This window comes from Eptesicus fuscus, chromosome 9 (genome assembly GCF_027574615.1).
Source record: "Eptesicus fuscus isolate TK198812 chromosome 9, DD_ASM_mEF_20220401, whole genome shotgun sequence".
NCBI classification, from domain to species: domain Eukaryota; kingdom Metazoa; phylum Chordata; class Mammalia; order Chiroptera; family Vespertilionidae; genus Eptesicus; species Eptesicus fuscus.
In genome coordinates, this window is record NC_072481.1 from 101,200,898 (window position 1) to 101,220,804 (window position 19,907).

Below are 19,907 nucleotides of genomic sequence, written 5' to 3' on the forward strand. Positions count from 1 at the left end.
TGGTGTTAGGAAAATTGGACAAAAAAATGAAACTAGACCACCAACTTACACCATACATAAGAATAAACTCAAAATGGATGAAAGACTTAAAAGTAAGTTGTGAAACCATAAAAATCCTAGAAGAAACAATTGGCAGCAAAATCTCAGACATCTCTAGTAGCAATATGTTTACAGATACATCTCCTAGGACAGTGATGGCGAACCTATGACACGCGTGTCAGCACTGACACGCGTAGCCATTTCTGATGACACACGGTCGCTGAGGCGGCCGCATGCCGAGGATGAAACATTTGCTGCTCCTGAGGATGAAACATTTGCGAAATAATGTTTTTTCCTCAAAGTGACACACTACCTGAGTTATGCTCAGTTTTTTGGCGAAGTTTGACACAACAAGCTCAAAAGGTTGCCCATCACTGTCCTAGGGCAAAGGAAATGAAGGAGAAAATAAACAAATGGGACTATCCTATATAATAAAAGGGTAATATGCAAATCGCCTGAATGACCGGTTGCTATGATGCACTGACCACCAGGGGGCAGATGCTCAATGCAGGAGCTGCCCCCTGGTGGTCAGTGCGCTCCCACAGGGGGAGCACTACTCAGCCAGAAGCTGGGCTCACGACTGGCGAGTGCAGCGGTGGTGGCGGGATCCTCTCCCGCCTCCACGACAGCGCTAAGGATGTCTGACTGCTGGATGTCTGACAGCGCTAAGGATGTCTGACTGCTCCCATGGGGAGCGGGACTAAGCCATCAGTCTGACATCCCCAGCGCTAAGGATGTCTGACTGCTGGATGTCTGACAGCGCTAAGGATGTCTGACTGCTCCCATGGGGAGCGGGACTAAGCCATCAGTCGGACATCCCCAGACTGCGAGAGGGTGCAGGCCGGGCTGAGGGACCCTCCCTATTTCGTGCACCAAGCCTCTAGTCTATATATATATAAAAGCCCAATGATCGGAATGGCGGAATGACCAGAAGGACCAGAACAACTGGTGGTTATGATGCGCACTGCGGCAGCCAACCAGCCTGATCTGGGCCCTGATCGCCCCCCGCCCCACCAGCCCGGCCCTCAATCTGCCCCCAACACCCTGATTGGGGGCGGGGCTGGCTGGCCAACTGCCCATGGCCCCTCCCACACCCCCACCGGCCTGGCTCAATGGGACCCCATTGGGGTAGGCCAGCTGGACCCCACCTGTGAACAAATTCATGCACCAGGCCTCTAGTATTAAAATAAAAAGCTTCAGTACAGCAAAAGAAACCATCAACAAAACGAAAAGGGAGCCCACTGTATGGGAGAACATATTTGGCAACGATATATCTGATAAAGGTTTAATATCCAAAATATATAAAGTATTCATACAGCTTCAACAAAAGGAAGACAAACAATCCAATTAAAAAATGGGCAGAGAACCTAAATAGACACTTCTCCAAAGAGGGTATACAGATGTCCAAGAGATATATGAAAAAATTCTCGAAGTCACTGATCATGAGAGAGATGCAAATTTAAATGGCAATGAGGTAGAATGGCTACCATCAACAAATCAACAAATGACAAGTGCTGGTGAGGATGTGGAGAAAAGGGAACCCTCGTGCACTGCTGGTGGGAATGCAGACTGGTGCAGCCACTGTGGAGAACAGTATGGAGTTTCCTCAAAAAATTAAATATGGAACTGCCATTTGACCCAGTGATCCCACTTCTAGGAATCTATCCTAAGAACCTTGAAACACCAATCAGAAAGAATGTATGCACCGCTGTGTTCACAGCAGCACAGTTTATAATAGCTGAGATCTGGAAACAGCCCAAGTGCCCGTCAAGTAGAAGAGTAGATAAAGCTGTGGTACATTTACACCGTGGGATACTATGCAGCAGTAAAAAAGAAGGAACTCTTACCCTTTGAGACAATATGGAGGGCCTGAAGAGTATGATGTTAAATGAAATAAGCCAGTCAGAGAAAGATAAGTATCACATGATCTCACTCATGTGGAATCTAAAGGACAAAATAATCTGATGAACAAAATAGATCCAGAGACATAGAAGCATAGAACAGACTTTGGAATCTCCAAGGGAAGGTGGGAGAGGGTGAGTGGGTGGGAAGAGACTTGTATGCATATATACATAACCTATGGACACAGACAATAGGATGGTGAAGGCCTGGGGCAGGGGTGGAGGCAATGGAGGGAAAGGGGGACATATGTAATACTTTCAACAATAAAGATTTAATAATAATAAAAAAAAGTGAGCTTCCTGAACATCTTTATGCCACACCACGCTGTGGAATCACAAGGTCAGTGTGTGTATGATTTCTTTATTTTTATTTTATAATACTCAGTCATACATTTTTACAAATGACCACATCCATGTAGCCATCACTCAAGTCACGAACCATCATGAGACAGCCAGGCTGCCTCTCAGTCCCGCCCGTGGGACTGCTGGCCTGCTTCTTAGCAGTGTAGCTGTCAGATGGTTATAAAGAGCCACACGGGCGGTTCTCTTTGGTGTCTGACTTCCACGCACACAGCATTTCTAAGATCCGATTGCCCATCTCTTCGTTGGTCCTTTTTATTGCTGAGAAGTGCTCCATTGTATGGCCCCGTTTGGCTGCTCATTCTCCTGTCAAGGGGCCCTGGGGTTGATTCCAGCCTGGGGTCATGAGGGAGAGTGTTGCCTCGCATTTCTTTTGGGAGGTGTTGGCTGGTATGTGCTCAGTATAGAAGACACAGAATGCAAGTTTAAATCTGGTAGATGTTGTCGACTTGTCCTCTCTGATGGTGTACCATTTTCACTTATAGTTACAATGTAGGAGAATGCCTGTTTCCCCAATTTCTTTATTCAGCAAATATGTGTTGAGTGCCTACCATACAGGTGCTGGGGTACAGCAGTGATGAAAGCAGATGAACTTCCTACACCTCCTGCAGCTTCCACTCTGTGGGGGATGCAGACTCCACCAACTGGCTATGTAAACTGAGGAGAGAAGTAAGCAGGTGCCAGGAAACTCCCCCACGTGGCCATCTGGGAAGCAGAATGGGTGTCCTGCAGTGCTTTCAGTTTGCACGTGTGCAGTCTCTCTCCCTGCCTTGACCCAGGGCTCTTCAGCAAGCCTGGCCTCACTCCCACGAATACTGTGTGAGGCTGTGGGGGTGTTTTTGCTACACGCCTTGGTCGTGATGTGACCCGTCTATTTATCGCCTCAGTGGTGCGAGAGGCAGACCGCCCAGACCTCTGGACACACACAGCAGACATTAGAGCTGGCTCCAGGTCCAGAGGCCGGGCGTGGCTGAAGTCGCTGGGCTCCCATGGGTGCGTGTCCTTGATCAGGGGCAGCTCCTGGGGGGGCTGGTTGGGATGGCCGCACTGGGAGGGCTCCTCCCCATCCGGTGCTCTCCTCCGCCAGGAGGCAGGCCCAGGGGAAACGTTAGGAGTACACAGGGTTCGTGAGCCTGGGTTGGGAACTAGCAGAACTGTTGGTTTTACCACACCCCATTGCCAGCCAGTTGGGGGCCAGCCCTGGTTCCGGGCTCCTGTGAATGGGAACCGCTGTGACGTTGCATTGTCAAGGGTGTGGATAAAAGAAGGGAGGATTGGGGCAGTCAGTGCAGTGCATGTACCCCAGGCTCTGGGCTGGGTGCTCCATGTATCTCATCTCACTTGGTCCCCAGATGACCTTACTAGTCCTTTCCTACCGGGCGTGGGCTGGGGGAACATGTGCCTGGCTCAGGGCCCAGAAGCAAATAAGTGGTGGGCCCCGGCCCGAACCCAGGACTGCCTGTGCTTAAGGTATCTCTGGGTTTCCTGCTTAGGGAGGCCTGGTACCAGGCTCCCCAGGTTTGAGTCTGGCTCTGTCCCTCACTGGTTGTGAGACTTAGGCATATCGTGCCCTTGCCCTGGGCCTCGGTTTCCTCACAGTAGGATGGGCTTACTGAGAGCTCTCCTAGAGCTGTGTTCTCATTGGGAGAAAGCTGGCACTGGGCACCAGGTCCTGGTACAGTCAAGCTCTATTCACAGCTGGTGTCCTGGGTGCTATGATTTCAGCTGTGGGGGCTCTGCTGGGAGGGCAGTGGCTTCTGAGCTTGGGGCTGCTTCCTGTTCATATGCCAAGCCTGAGGCAGCAGGTGTGGCCTGTGAACCAAGGCTGCCATCCAGAATCACCCTGCGCCCTGAGCCATCCAGAATCCTGGGTGCTTCGGTGAACTGGAGTTCAGAGGTCTGCTTCGGGCTCTCCTGGGGCAGTGGCAGCCTCGTGTGCCTGCTGGCACATCCTTCAAGCTGGGCCACGATTATGTGGCCCCGGGCTCCTTTGTCCGGCAGTGTCTGAGGCTTTAAGGGGAGCTTCCATCTGGCTGAGGTCAGCATTTTGTGGGTTGGGGATTTTCTGGGACCTCCTTGTCTACTCCAGGGCCTCCACACTGGGAAAGCAGGCTAGGGGCTGAGTCTCACCGGGGAGTGAGCCAAGTTGGCCCTCAGAGGTGTATCGTTGGGTGTGAATACCGCCTCTGCTGGCAGTGTGGCCTCAGACAAGCCACTCAGCTTCTCCGAGCCCAGGTTTCTGCATCAGTAAATGGGAGAGTAATCTCTCCCCTCCTACCCCCAGGATCACTGAGAAGAGTAGGTGGGAGCGTGGCCGTAGGGACAGAGGTCCCATGCACACTGTGAGCTCCTCTGTGCCCTGCCATTGGGCCACTGCGCTCTGGAAGGTGGGCGGATGGGTTTGTGTTTTTATTTAAGTGAACAGATGTGTGTCTTTTCTGGTGGCCAGGAGTTGTCCCCTCTGGTGAGAAAGCAAAAGAGCCAGGCCTGTGGGGTTGGGTGGGGATGTTCATTGGTGCACTCCCCGCTCCCCTTCCGTGTCACTCCAGCTGCGCCCGGTTGTGTAGCACAGTGCTCCTCCCTGGCTTTTGTTTCAGCCAACTGAGTCAGCAGATGCTCTGGGCCTGAGAGCTTCCCTCAGCAGCTCTGCCTGGCTGTGGGGCTGACACCCCCAACTGGAGGAGAGTGCTCTCCACGGCCCACCCGCACAGGGAGGCCCTCCATGGGGAGCCTTTTATGTGGCGGGCTCTGTGCTTACCACTGGGTATGTACTGGTGCACTAAGCCTTAGGACACTCCTGTGAGGGAGATTTGTCGTTATACCCATTTTTGAGGCAGGGTAACAAGCACTGTGAGGTTAAGTGAATTGCCCAAGGTCACTGAGGGCAATGAAACAGATGTTTGCCAAGTGCTGGCTCTCTGTGCTGGGCACCGAGAGCTCCCAGAGCCTGGGAGGTTGGGGAGAGGATGACAGATTCCAGTATGTGAATGAAGTGTCTCTCATTTCCAGTCCCCATCTTCTCACCTGCCCCATTCACTCATTCATGGCATGTGTACAGGCCATGGTGTATCAGGTGCCAGAAATCCAGGAATTCCGTTTAGCTTTTCAGAGTGCCTGAAAAACTGGCAAGGTTCCATGCTGGTGGCACCCTCTAAAAACGATGCCAGATCCACACATTCCTTTTGAACAGAGCTAAGCTTGTTGAGGGCTGCCTTTTCATGTAAGCTGCTTTTCTCTTTTTGCACAGAGTCAGCTTCTCATCAGTTGCAAAAGTCTGAACAGAAGTAACCCCACTGATGGCAGATGTACTTCACCACCCGCTACCTGGGGGGCCATGGGGAGCCTGTCCCTGGGCCATCAGCCACTCAGCCACCACCTCCCAAAGCTTCCCAAGGGCCAGTCTGAAGCCAGGCATGGCGGGGCCTCCGAGCCTTAACACATGGTCAAAGCCCACCATAACACACCCACATGGCCGTGGCTCCACCAGCCACAACACACCAACATCCTGGGGTTCCAGTTGGAACCTCACCGCACACCAGGCAGCTGACACAGACCGTCAGTGAGCCGCTCTAGGGTGAGGGGGGTTCAGAGAAGAAGTCTCAGTCCCATAACTGTCCAGTGCTCACCCTTCTTTTCCTCTTGTTTGAGATACAGTGTGTGCGTGTGTGTGTGTGTGTGTGCGTGTATGATGGAGACAGTTCAATCCTGACACTTATTTTGTGAGTCTGAAAATAAAGACTCCCTCTTACATTTCCACATACCATGACCCTACATTCAGCACACTCACCAAGTCTCTGCTGCCATCTAGTGCTCAGGCCAGGTTTGTTTTCTTCTACTTGTCCCCAAAGTGTATACAGTTTTGTAAAGTCATATCTAATCAATGTTTGCTTGTTATATCTCCTGAGTTTTTTTCTTTCTAAAAGTTTGTATGGAAGTATAGTATAGATATTCTTGAGTATTGTTTAATCTAGATTAATATAACAGCACTCCCTATAAACCTTTTTGTTTTTACATTTTTATTGATTTTTTTAAAATAAAGTGTAATACATAGATAGTAAAGCGCACATGTCTTCATAGAGAAGCTCAGTGGATTTTCATGTAGGTATAACTGGGCATTTCCATCCCAGTCACAATATAAAATATTTCAAGTGCTCAGAGTTTTCCTAGTACCTTTTCTCAGTCAATTCTAGCCTCCCTACCCCTTGGGAACCACAGTGCTGACTTTAATCACAATCAGTTATTCTTATCTATTTATGAATTTATTTTGTGCATTGGGAACCATACAGTATGATTTTGTTTGTATTTTGAAAAACAATACAGGATACTATGTTTGAGATTCATTCATGTTGTATGTAGCAGTAGTTTGTTTTTTTTAATTGCTCTTTATTATTCCACTAGAGGCACGGTACATGAAATTTGTGCATGGAGGGGGGTGTCCCTCAGCCCAGCCTGCACCCTCTCCAATCTGGGACCCCTCGAGGAATGTCCGACTGCCTGTTTAGGCCTGATCCAGGATCGGGTCTAAACGGGCAGTCGGACATCCCTCTCACAATCCAGGACTGCTGGCTCCCAACTGCTCGCCTGCCTGCCTTCCTGATTGCCCCTAACCGCTTCTGCCTGCCAGCCTGATCACCCCCTAACCACTCTGCTGCCAGCTTAATTAATGCCTAACTGCTCCCCTGCCAGCCTGTTTGCCCCTAACTGCCCTCCCCTTCAGGCCTGGTCACCCCTAACTGCCCTCCCCTTTAGGCCTGGTCACCCCTAACTGCCTTCCCCTGCAGGCCTGGTCACCTCTAACTTCCCTCCCCTGCAGGCCTGGTCCCCCCCAACTGCTCTCCCCTGTAGGCCTGGGTCCCGCCCAACTGCCCTTCCCTGCAGTCACCCCCAACTTCTCTCCTTTGCCAGCCTGGGCACCCCTAACTGCCCTCCCCTGCAGGCTTGATCACCCCCAACTGCCCTCCCTTGCAGGCCTGGTCCCTCCCAACTGCCCTCGCCTGCTGGCCTGATCACCCACAACTGCCCTCCCTTGCAGGCCTGGTCCCTCCCAACTGCCCTCCCCTGCTGGCCATCTTGTGGTGGCCATCTTGTGTCCACATGGGGGCAGGATCTTTGACCACATGGGGCAGCCATCTTGTGAGTGATGGTCAATCTGCATATTACTCTTTTATTAGATAGGATAGAGGCCTGGTGCATGGGTGGGGGCCAGCTGCTTTGCCCTGAAGGGTGTCCCAGATCAGGGTGGGGGTTCCCTTGGGGTGTGGGGTGGCCTGGGCGAAGGGCCTGTGGTGGTTTGCAGGCCAGCCACACCCCCTGGCGACCCAAGCGGAGGTCCTGGTATCTGGGATTTATGTATCTTCTACAATTGAAACTTTGTAGCCTGGAGTGGAGCCAAGCCTCCTGCTTGCTCAGTGGCTGCAGCCATTTCTGTTAGAATTTATTTACCTTCTATAATTGAAACTTTGTAGCATTGAGTGGAGGCCTAGGCAGGCAAGGGCATGTGGAAAGCTTGGCTTCCTCTATTGCCAGGGAAACCCAAGCCTCCCTCCTGCTCTCTGTGGCTGCAACCATCTTGGTTGGGTTTATTTGCATATTTGCTCCTGATTGGCTGGTGGGCGTGGCTGGTGGGTATAGCAGGGGTATGGTCAATTTGCATATTACTCTTTTATTAGGATTGTAGGAGTAAATCATAGTTTATCTGTTCTAGTGTGGATGAGCATTTGGGCTGTTTTCTGTGTTTGGAAATACTGTTACTGTGAACACTCAGAAGTGGGAGTCTCTGGAAGGCTGTTGCTGAATGTACACCTACGAGTGGAATTGCTGCATCAGATTTGGTTAACTTTAGCAGATACCACCAAACAGTTTTCCAGTCTGTTACCGCTTTATATGTCCACTAGCGGTTAGTGAGAGTGCCAGATGTTCCACATCTTTGCCAACACAGGATGTTTTCATTATTCTTTCATTTTAGCCAATCAGGTGGATGTGTAATGTCTCATTATGGTTTTTTAATTTGAATCCCCTCATAATTTATGATGCTGAACACATTTTCATATTACCATTGGCAACTTTGTTGTTATTTGCCCATTTTAAAATTGAGTTTCTTTGTCTTGTTGATTCATAGGAGTTCTTTATGTATTCTAATTATGTGTCTTTTTTTGGACCACAGTATTTTATCTCATTCTGTGACTTTTCTTTCCACTCTCTTAGTGATATTTTCTGATAGTATATGCAAACACTGTCTCCTGAGAAACACAAATTTCTAATTTTAATGAAATACAATTTATTGATCTTTTATGTTAGTACATTTTATGTTCTTTAAAGAAATCTTTGTCTACCCAAGAGTCATAAAGATATTTTCCTATGTTCCAGACATTTTATCTTGTTTCACTTTTCACATTAAATCACATTTAGATTTATGTCTTTGAGTGGTGTGAATAGGAGTCAAAATTCATTCTTTTTCAAATGCATATTCAGTTGACTCAGCACCAGCTATTGAAAGGGATGTCTTTCCTCCCTGCATTGTCATCTTTATCAGGAATATGGGAAGAAGTCCATTTCTGGCCTCTTTTGTTCTATTCTGTCAAGCTGACTATCTTTGCATACTGTCTTGACTTATTGTAGCTCTATAGTAAATTAAAAAATTTTAATTGATTTTTTTAAAGAGTGAGAGGGATAGAGAGCTAGAAACATTGATGAGAAAGACACATCGATCTGCTGCCTCCTGCATGCCCCCTACTGGGGATCGAGCCTGCAACCTGGGCATGTGCCCTGACTAGGAATACAGCCATGACCTCTTGGTTTCTGGATGGACACTCAACCACTGAGCCACACCAGCTGGGCTTTATATTAATTTTTGATATCTAGTGGGAGTTTTTCAGTTTTGTTCTTTTAAAAGATCATTTTGGCTATTCTAGGCATTTGCATTTCAAATGTCTACATTTAAGAAGCCTGCTAGGATTTTTGATTGATATTATGTTGACTCTGTATATCAATTATGGGAGAATTGTCATCTTAACCTTTTGCACTCGGATGTCGAGTGTGACTCGACACGGTTAGCATCGGTAGCAGCTCGAGAAAAAAGCAAGCGAGTGAAAAGGGTTAATATTAAGTTTCTAATCCATGAACATGGTATATCCCTCCATTTACTCAGATTTTTATTTCTTTCGGCAGTGTTTTTATTATTTTGAGGCTATAAGTCAGCCATATCTTTAATTAGATCTATTCCTAGCTAATTACTTTTGGCTAACGTTAGTTTTGTAACCACTGTGGGTCAACAGTTGGGCTGGGCTCTGCCGACCTGAGCCAAGCTTAGTCTTGTTTCAGCCCCATGTGGTCTCATCCTAGTGGGTTAGCCTCAATGTATTCATGGCAGGGTCCCCAAAAAGAGAACAGAAGCTGCAAGGCCTCTTCATGTTTCACTTTTGTTATATGCAATGCGGTCATGAGGCAGCCCATATTCAGGGAGTGGAACAGTGCCACCCCTGCAAAGAATGGTGGCTATTTTTACAGTCCTCACGGTGGGATGGCAGCGTTTATACTGAGTTTGCCAGCTGCCCCTGGGGTGTTGAATCCTCATTAAAGTCTTTCACATGTTAACTAGCCAGGTATGGGCTAAAGTAACCCTGAATGCCCACATGATAAAGAGCACATGGAAATATTTTCAAGTTGGTTTCAGAAAGATAACAGCCTGTGCTTTGGGATAAGCAGAGATGAGTTTCAATCTTGGCTCTGTCCCTTCCCTTCACCTTTCAAAGGAAGATATTGGCCCCTAACTTTCCAGGTTTGGAAAGTCCCCACGAGAGTCTCGTTAAGGAGCTCTGCAGGCTCCAGTGGAAGGGGGAGGCCCAGCCCTCTGACTGGTTTCCTGCGGGAAACCACTCTCGCTTGGGGACCAGAACCTTGGGCTGCAGAGCTCAGGGTCAGGCTTGGGTCCAGGTGTAGGGGAAGCAGAGTGACACCAGAGCCTGTCGTGTCCCCCCTCCACCCCCCTGTGCGTGGTAGAACTGAACCTGCTATGGAAGTGGGCTTGGGAAGGATCCTGAGGAGTGGTGGACAGAGTGGGAGACTTGAACTTCCCCTTTCTTCCCCCTTCTCCCTCTACCCCTTTCTTTGCTTCCTTGGAAGCTCTGCTCAGGAGCAGGCACTGTGGAGCACACAGCCTGCCGTAGACCCTGCACTGTCCCTGGCTGGGGTGTGTGATCTGGAGCGAGTTGTGCCTCCTCTCTGGGCTGCTGCCTACTCATCTGTAAAATGTGAGTGGGGATAGGACAATCTGGAGCTGAAGGGAAGATGCAGTGGGTGCAAGCTGGGGCCGGGTGGGCGGCCCAGCCAGGGTAGAGATCCAGCCGGTCAGCAAGAGTGGCAGAGCACCTCCTTAGTCAGGCTGGGGTGGTGAGCAGGTGGGCCAGGTGCCGACTTGGGCAGCTGTAGGCAGATACTAGGAAGCAAGGTGATGGCTGAGCAGATGCTGCACAGTCAGTGGAGGCTGGGGCTGCCCTATGGGGGAGGAGGAGCCGGTTGAGGAAAGCATCTCCAAGGGGCTGAATTGGCTGGAGCGAATTGGGTGGGCCCTGGTGGGTAGGCTCGTCCAGCAGCTCCTGCTGTTTCTCCGCCGGCCATCTGTGTCTGTCATGCTGGGGCAGGAGGACAAAGCACAGGAATCCTTGTTTGTTCACTCTGCCTCTTTGTAAAGGACTCCAGGTGCCCACCACCTCCTCTCCCAGAATCCCCGGCTGCTGGGGACATTGGGGCTGCAGCATCTCTGGGCTGTTGGCTCAGGCCCACAGACATTGTCCCAGGGGGTGCTTGATAGAAACTGTTGTGGGGTCAAACCCTGGAGTCAAAAATAAGACCACCGGAGGCTGCTGATTGATTAAAAAAGCAGGCAAGGATTTATTGAACTGGCCAGGACGGCCGCGAGGGCACCACACGCAGGTGGCCACCCTCACGACCGCGCTGTCCCAGGTGTAGGCAGTCCTTTTAAAGGTCCAAACCACAAAGATTTTCCTTTGTTCTAAATTCTAAATTCTAAAGGCTGGGAACGGCAACATCCTGCTGGACATTATTGGAATGTGGCCCTATCTTGGGAAAGCAGGTTTTTACAGAAGCAGACCCAAGCGGAGTCAGTAATCTCTAAGGGTTATCTACAGTTTCTACTCCTGGAGCCACTGAGTCAGTGGGAATCGATCTCCTGCAGTCCTGGTCCACAGGCACAGGAAAGTTACCTCTGTGTCTCCAGGTCTCAGTCTGGAAGCTGAGGTAACCACCGTATTGTCCAAGCAAGCAAGTGCGTGCAGAAGCCAGAATAGCAGGGTTAAAGTTCAAACAGCAGTTTTTACCTAAGTATGGTTGCTTCCATACTTCATTCCCCACTGGTTTTAGGTGCATGAGTCAAATCATGAACTCCTCTTACTTCCTTTAAGGGCATTCTCTGTCCTGTTCCTGCTCTCCCATCCCCTAGCACATCTAGCCTTACTTAGCCCTGGACTTTCTCACTGGCTAGCAAAAATGTTCTTACAGTTACCAAGGCCCCTAGTACCACAGTCCCCATCAGTACTGTCCTCACTGAAGTCCAGTTCCCCTCCTGCAGATGTCGAGTCTCCTCCTGGCCTGCGTTGAGTCTCCTCCTGGCCTGCGTTGAGTCTCCTCCTGGCCTGCGTTGAGTCTCCTCCTGGCCTGCGTGGAGACCAGGTTAGGGATCTGACGGGTGAGGCCGCTGGTTGCCAGGATCCAGGCCGTTTCCTGGTGCAGGAGCTGGGAGTGGTGTAGCCAGGTCTGGGTGCCGTCCACTTCAACAGCCGTGGGCGTGCTCAGGATAACAGTGTAGCGTCCCTTTCAGGTTGGGGTGAGTCCTTGGGCAGTGAACTTCTTTACCCACACCGAGTCCCCGGGCTGGAAGGGATGTACAGGGTCCGCGGTGGGCACTGGCAGAGCATCGCGAACAAGCTTCTGGGTGGCTCTCTGGGTATACTGCAGAGCCTGTAAGGACTTGAGAAAGGGAATGGTTATGAATTCCAGCTTTCAGTTTCTCCCTGACCCTGGGAAGGATGGGGGGAGGTCTACCATACATGATCTCAAAAAGAAGGGAGGAACCCCTCCCGGTAGAGGGTACACCTGGCCCATAAGAGGGTGAAGGGCAGGAGGTTGGTCCAGTTTTCACCGGTTTCTAGGGTAAATTTAGTTAAATTCTTTTTTTGAGTCTTGCTCATGCCTGTCCTAAGGCTTGAGCTATATTTTGAGATACCTTGGCTACAAAGGCGGGGCTGTTATCTGATCCTATGACTACTGGCAGCCCGAATCTAGGTATAATCTCTTGACAACTATAGAGGCAGTTTCTGTCCTAGTGGGGTATGCTTCAACCCAACCCGAGAAGGTGTCTATGAGAACTAGCAGGTACTTGTACCCTGACGCTGGTGGCTTAATCTCTGTGAAATCCACCTCCCAATGCTCTCCTGGGGAATTTCCCTGGGGCCCGAATTCTCAGGGTGACCCTCTAACCTTGCTTAGCATTTACCTGTGCACAGACAGTACTTCTAGTGACTATGCCTTTAAGTACCTTATGTAAGCTTGGTAGTTCCTGCCTCACAGAAGTTCAGAAGTCTTGGTGACGCCAAGTGGGTAGCCTGGTATAACTGGGCAACTAACGTCCAACCTAGAGCCTCTGGGACCAACAGTCTGTCATCTGGTAGGGTACACCAACCATCTGGTCCTTTGATGGCTTGCTTCTGTTCTGCCAATTCCTCCTCTTGTTTGGTGTAAGAGGGGGTCTGCGTAGGTCCAGGTCCGGCAGGGTTACTAAAAGTTGTAAAGGCCCCACTGGTTTTTGGGCGGCTTCCTTGGCAGTTTGGTCTGCGGCTCTGTTTCCTCTGGCTTCAATTGTCTCCCCTTTCTGATGTCCTTTGCAGGGCACTATTGCAACTGCCCTTGGGAGCCAGATGACCTCCAATAAGGCTAAAATCTCTTCCTTATTTTTAATGTCCTTTCCCGCTGCAGTTGGTAACCCTCTTTCCCGGTGGGTGGCACTGTGTCCCCATCGAAGGGCCTGGATTAAGGCCAAAAGTTCGACTTTTTGTGCCGAGGTTCCCCTATTCAGGGACTGCGCCCAAATGGTGCGGTCCAGGGTGACTACCGCTGCCCCTGCACATCGGATGCCATCCTGAACTCTATACCTTCAAATTAATAAACATAGACAGAAATGTTGTTAGGCGGGCCGATTCCCCTCTGACAGAGAGCAAGCACCCCTGGGAAAAAGAAATCCCAGTGGCCACTCGGGGCGATTTGCTATGTGTCAGAGCACTCAGCCTTAAACAAATTAAATGTTTCTTTTTTCTTCTCACAGACTTCCACACATGAACAAATAATTATACCCAGGCAGACAAACAAAATATCAAACAAACATCTGTACTTATTCCATTTCAGTGAACAAGTACTATTACAGTCTTGGGATCTGAGCAGATAACAGGAACACTGCCTCTAAGTCCCCTGATGGGGGCCTCCCTTTCCCACATCCCAGGACAGGATTCTCGACTCATGTTTCAGCAAAACAGAAATGGCACTCATGTTGGACAAAGGAAACAAGACTAATATTCCAGGGACTGTGAGGGGAAAGTTATCCTACAGTCCAGCGTTGACCTGGGAAAAAAGAGTGCTTAGTCGGGGCGGGACAGGTTACACAGAGCATTATTCCAGGAGAGGCAAAACCTTGCAAGGAACCTTGATAAAAAAGCTCAGTAATCCAATCACACAGTCAAAGATTAAACATCCTGAACAAAACTGCTCCCATCCGTAAACAGTACCTTGTCTGGTGGTGATAGCGGGACAGCTGTCAGGCCTGGGTGAGCTGTTTGTACTGCGTCTGTTACCTCTGCGCGCGCTGAGGAACCTCAGAAGGATGGTCAGAGGAGACCTGGAGGAGAGGACCTCTGACCTTGAAGCATTGGGCTGGGGAGGGGTGGGTCTTCTGGATGAGGACATGGTGGGCACACATCGTGTTGGGCTTTGCCTGGCCCTGCTTCCTATATGCTGGATGGTACCAGGCAGTGCCCTGCTTGGCCCCTATAATTCTCTCCTGCTCCAAGTGGGTGGTCCTCCCTGCATAAGGGGTCTCAGCACCTGAGTTCCTTTGAAAAGGAGGGGAGCCAGGATGGGAAAGGCCAGGAGAGAATGGTGGGCAGTCTGCCAAGCACAGGAGGAAACCTGGTGTCTGATCAAGGTTTCACATACCATTTAAACCACAGGAAGCAGAAACACCTTTCAGGCTGGCGATGGTCAGTGTCACAGAGGGGATCTTCAGGATCAGCTGTGTCAACCCACCAAGCAGCAGCGGTGGGGCAGCTGAGGCTGGGGCTTCTCACCCCCTGCTGATCTGCCAAGTGGGCATAATACAGCACTCACTCCTGCTAAGTGAGAATCAGAGTGCTTGGGCCTGTGCCTGGCTCATTGCTAACACCCAGTTCATTTCAGCTGGCACTGTTATCCGGATAGGGCACCCATGTTGCCTGGCTAAGACCCAGGGATCAATTGCAATCTCCTAATCTCTTTGTAAGGCAATCTTGGAGAAGGCTGAGGGAGAAAGAGTTTAGTCCAGTAAAAGAAAGGCATTGGGAGCCTGAGCTATGCAGAAAAGAGACTAGCTGCCTGTGTGGAGTGAGCCCTCCCTCACCAGAAGTATTCCAACAAAGATGAGACGCCATGTGCCCAGAGTGTGACTAGACAGGATTAGGCATGGAATGGTGATGGCACTCTCACTGGCCACGGAAACTCAGGCCCTGACTCTGGCAGCAGTCCTGGGCCGGTGTGTCTGTGCTGTTAGCTCCCCATGGTGAGCCCCAGTCCTGTCATCTGAAACAGCTTCTCAGCTGCCCAGTGTGTTACTGACGCGTTTGTTGAAACTGCACTCTACCAGGTGCCTGCAAGATAAATACGACCCAGATGCCACCCGAGATTGGAGGCAGAGACTGCAGAGGAAACTGACAATGGAAAGAGAGCGCTTGTTTATCACATGGTGAAAAATGCGGAAGGGGTTTAAAAGTCAGAAGCGTGATAGAGAGTAACAGGGCTGGCTGGACAAGCTGTCTTTTGCTGTCTAGGTATTTTATACTTTAATGTAGTCAGTTTTTATTAGGTTTTCATTTTTCATGTGTGGGTTTTGTTGTTTGTAGGATATTTTTTACATTGCTTTTTAGAGATGGAAGGGAGATTGGCGGAGGAAAGGGAAGGAGAAAAGTGGGGAGGGAAGGAGAGAGAGAGAGAGAAAACATCAATGTGAGAGAGACATATCCATCGGTTACCTTCTGCATATGCCCGACGTGGGCCAGGGATTGAACCTGCAATCCAGGTACGTGTCCTTGATTGGGAATCATATCCTGGACCCATCAGTATGTCGTCTGATCCTCTAACCCCTGAGTAACACCAGCCAGGGCTCCTGTGTAGATTTTATTTCTTTATTTCTCCAGCTTTATTGAGTTACTACAGGCTCATTGCACAAAATTTTTGTGTGTGTCCCTCAGCCTGGCCTGCACCTTCTCGCAATCCAAGATCCCTTGGGGGCAGTCAGAAATCCCTCTCGCAATCGGGGACTGCTGGCTCCTAACTGCTGGCCTGCCTACTTGCCTGATCACCCCTAACCACTCTGCCTGCCTGCCTGATGCCCCTAACCACTTGCTTGCCTGCCTGCTTGCCTCATCACCTCTAGCCACTCTGCCTGTCTGCTGCATCACCCCTAACCACTCGCCTGCCTGCCTGATTGCCCCTACCCACTCACCTGCCTGCCTGATTGCCCCTAACCACTCGCCTGCCTGCCTGATTGCCCTTAACCACTCTGCCTGCCTGCCTGATTGCCCCTAACCACCTCTGCCTTGGCCCCTGCCACTGTGGCTTTGTCCAGAAGGATGTCCGGAAGGTCGTTCTGCTGTCCAGTCTAATTAGCATATTATACTTTTATTTTTATAGATAATTGACATATAACATTATGTAAGTTTAAGGTATACAATGTAATATCTATAACAATAGAAGCATAATATGCTAATTAGAACGGACATCCTTTCACACGTCCTTCCAGATGACCTTCTGGACGAAGCCGGGGCTGTGAGGGAAGCCTGGTCCCAGGTGTCAGAGGGAAGCTGGTGCCGGCAGCTAGGGGAAGGAAGGCCTACTCTTGCATGAATTTCATGCACGGGGCCTCTAGTATGTGTGTGTGTGTGTGTGTGTGTGTGTGTGTGTGTGTGTAATTAATAAAGCTAGTTAGCACCTTTATCATCTCACATAGTTACCATTTTTTTCCTTGTGGTGAGAACACTTAAGATCTATTCTCTTAGCAACTTTACAGTATATAACATAGTACTGTTAACTATAGATCCCCAGAACTTGTTTATCTTATAACTGGAAGTTTGTTCTCTTTGACCAATACCCTTTTAACGCCTTTATAGAATTGAAATTTATTTTCGTGTATAGTGTGAGGTAGGTCCCAGTATCACCTGTTGAATCCTTTTCCCACAGGGTTTGAATGCCACCTTTATTGCACACTAAATTCCCTTATACACAGTTCTATTTCCAAACTCTTTCTGTTCCTCTTGTCTATTTGTTTGTCTGTTTTTATTTTTTAAATTTATCTTTATTTTTGAAAGTAATACAGAGGTACCTTTTTTTCCCATTGACCCCCCTCTAGCCTGCCCCCACCCCCCACTACAGGCCTTCACCACACTATTGTCTGTGTCCATGGGTTACTCATACATGCATACATGTTCTTTGGTTAATCTCTTCCCACCCACCACCCACCCTCACCTTCCCTCTGAGATTCATCAGTGTGTTCCATGTTTCTATGTCTCTGGATCTATTTTGCTCACCAGTTTATTTCTTTAGATTCCACATATGAGTGAGATCATGTGATACTTGTCTTCTGACTAGCTTGTTTTGCTTAGCATAGTACTCTCCAGGTCCCTACATGATCCACTCATCTACTGATCTTAGCGATTGTAAATTGTGCTGCTATGAGCATAAGGGTGCATACATTCTTTCTGATGGGTGTTTCAGGTTTCTTAGGATATATTCCTAGAAGTGAGGTCACTAGGTCAAATGTTAGTTCCATTTTTAATTTTTTTGAGGAAACTCCATACTGTCTTCCACAGTGGCTGCACCAGTCTGCATTCCCACCAGCAGTGCACGAGGGTTTCCTTTTCTCCACATCATCTCCAGCACTTGTTTGTTGATTTATTGATGGTAGCCATTCTGACAGGTGTGAAATGATAACTCATTGTTTTTTTTAGTTTGCATCTCTCTGATGATTAGTGACTTTTGAGCATTTTTTGTTTTAATTATTAGAATTTTAAAGTATATTCTTCTGTTCAGAAACTTTTTTGGGTATTTTTTTTAACCTTTGTTTCAATCTCTATTCCCAGGCTTCTTCAGCTTAATTAGCTACAAAGAGTGATTTGTGTATAAGCAAAACTGAAAAGAGCTGCAGTATCTGAGGGGCTTAAAAATATTAGATCTAGATTTTATCAGATCCATATGCAAAATGTGAACAAGCAGTCAGTAGAAAATAGCAACTCCCAGTGACTTCTTCAAGGTAGTCTTCAGAAGTTGACTTATTCAATTTGCTTTATTCTTAGCAGCCTCATCAAAAATCTCCTCAAGATCTGGAACTTCATCATCATCATCATCATCCTCCTCCTCTCTGGTAGCAAGTGGTGCTTTTCCATCCACAGATTGTCTCCTTAAACTAGTCAGACTTGCCCCATGCTGGTCTGAGATGCTGGTCCTAGCACCTGTAGCTGCTTTGTCTCTGCACAGCCAGTAACAGTGAAAGTGTTTGTGGCTGAGATGCCTGAACTTTAGAGCTGTTAAAAGGGAACACTGTTCTGGTTTGTGAACATATTAACCTCTTTAATACCAGAGATATTGTTTACCCCTAACTTCTTTAAGGAGAACGGAAGTTTTTATGTCTGCTGTAGCTGTTCTGTGAACTGCCTTCTTCTTAGGAGTGTGCCTTTCCCACCATCGCGCACTTGTGCCTGCAGTTTGGTGAGCTTCTCCTGAGTCAGGATAGTTTCTTTCATCTCCTTGTGGAGAGGAGACAGGGCTGTGCTGGGGGACAAGGTTTAGCTCTCAGGGGGTCTTGGACAGAGCAGTTGAGAATTTTCCTTTTTTGGATGAATTTTAGGATCAGCTTGACAAACTTTATGACAAAATATGTTGGGACTTTGGATTGCATTGAAAATATAAATGGAGGAGAATTTTAATCCTCTCGTCCAGAACATAATATATATTTTTAATAATATATAATGTTATTCCTGTTAGACAACTTTTTTCTTCATGTAGATTTAGCATGTTTACTATAGATTTATTTCTAGCATTGTTTCTGTTTTGAATGGGATTTCTTCCTATTCACTTTTTTAAATTGAGTTTATTGGGGTGACATTGATTACTAAAATTATATAATATAGGTTTCAGGTGTACAATTCTATAATATATAAGCATATTACATTGTGTATTCACCACCCCAAGTCAAGTCTCCTCTACTATCTTTTCTATTTAATTGCTGCTAGTGTGTAGGAAAGCCACTAATTTGAATATGTTGATTTTCTTTTTGGTTGCATAATAGTAATAATGATGATGAAAAATTAGTATTCATTTTAATATTGTGTTAATTTTGATTCACTTGGATTTTCTAGGAAGGTGAACTCATAGCATCTACAAATAATGATTGTCATCTCTTTTTAATATTTTTACTGCCTCTTTATGTCGTGCTTTATTGCATTTGCTAGCATTTCTAGGAAACTGCTAAATAGTAGCAGTGTCAGTAGGCATTTTTGTCATATTTTTTACTTTAGTGTGTGCTGATTGTGATGCTTATGACTTGTTTCTGTAGATACCAGTGATCACAAATTCTGCTCATTCCTTCCTGTGCTCTCAAGATGTTGCTGAAGCGTATTCTCTGTTTTACAGAGATAATGGAAACTCAGAAAAGTTCAAGGACTTGAAATGCCTGTTTAGCAGATAAAGCTGATGATTCTAGTGAGCTTTCACTCTGCTCCTAGAACTGTGTAGACTGCTAGCAACCCTGGGTGCATTTGTTCCTTTGCCCTGCCAGGTTCTGGAGTTGCTCGAGGATATTGAGAGGGCCTTGTAGGTTTCAGCAGCTGTGCAGCCATTAGGTCCTCGCTAAGAGAAGTCTTTAGGGAGGAGGCATAGCTCTAAGGAGGCGTAGCACTGAAATGCAGATCCAGGCTCAGAGTTATTCCATTATACTTTGCTGTCCCTGCAGATATATGTAGTTATTCTAGATGAGCTTCGTTTTTGAATGTCATTTATTTTCAGACCTCAGAGGGAAATAGTCGGGTCAGTTATATTCCTCACTTTCTAGCACCTTATACCTTATCACCTTTGTAAGGTTCTCTCTTGCTTTACTATGTATTTTATCCCCTTTCCCTATTGCCATCCCTCCGCCCCAGTTCTCTTCTGTTTAATTTGTGAGTTTTTTTCTTTTATGTGTTACTGTGAAACGTGTATTGTTATTTTTGTGCAATATTTTAAATATGTGTAATGAATCTCACTTATTTTTCCTGTTCCCCTCAGTGTCTGTTCCCTACTGCTCCATATTGCTGCGCGTGC

The 19,907-nt window shown here is 48.0% G+C and overlaps 1 protein-coding gene and 1 pseudogene across 8 annotated transcripts in view; one reads left to right on the top strand and one right to left on the bottom strand.

Moving 5' to 3' along the window:
- FBLN2 (fibulin 2) overlaps nt 1-19,907 on the top strand; it is a 101,453-nt gene that overhangs the window by 43,602 nt on the left and 37,944 nt on the right. The window lies entirely within an intron of this gene.
- Nucleotides 17,886-18,352, bottom strand: LOC103301568 (transcription factor BTF3-like; annotated as a pseudogene).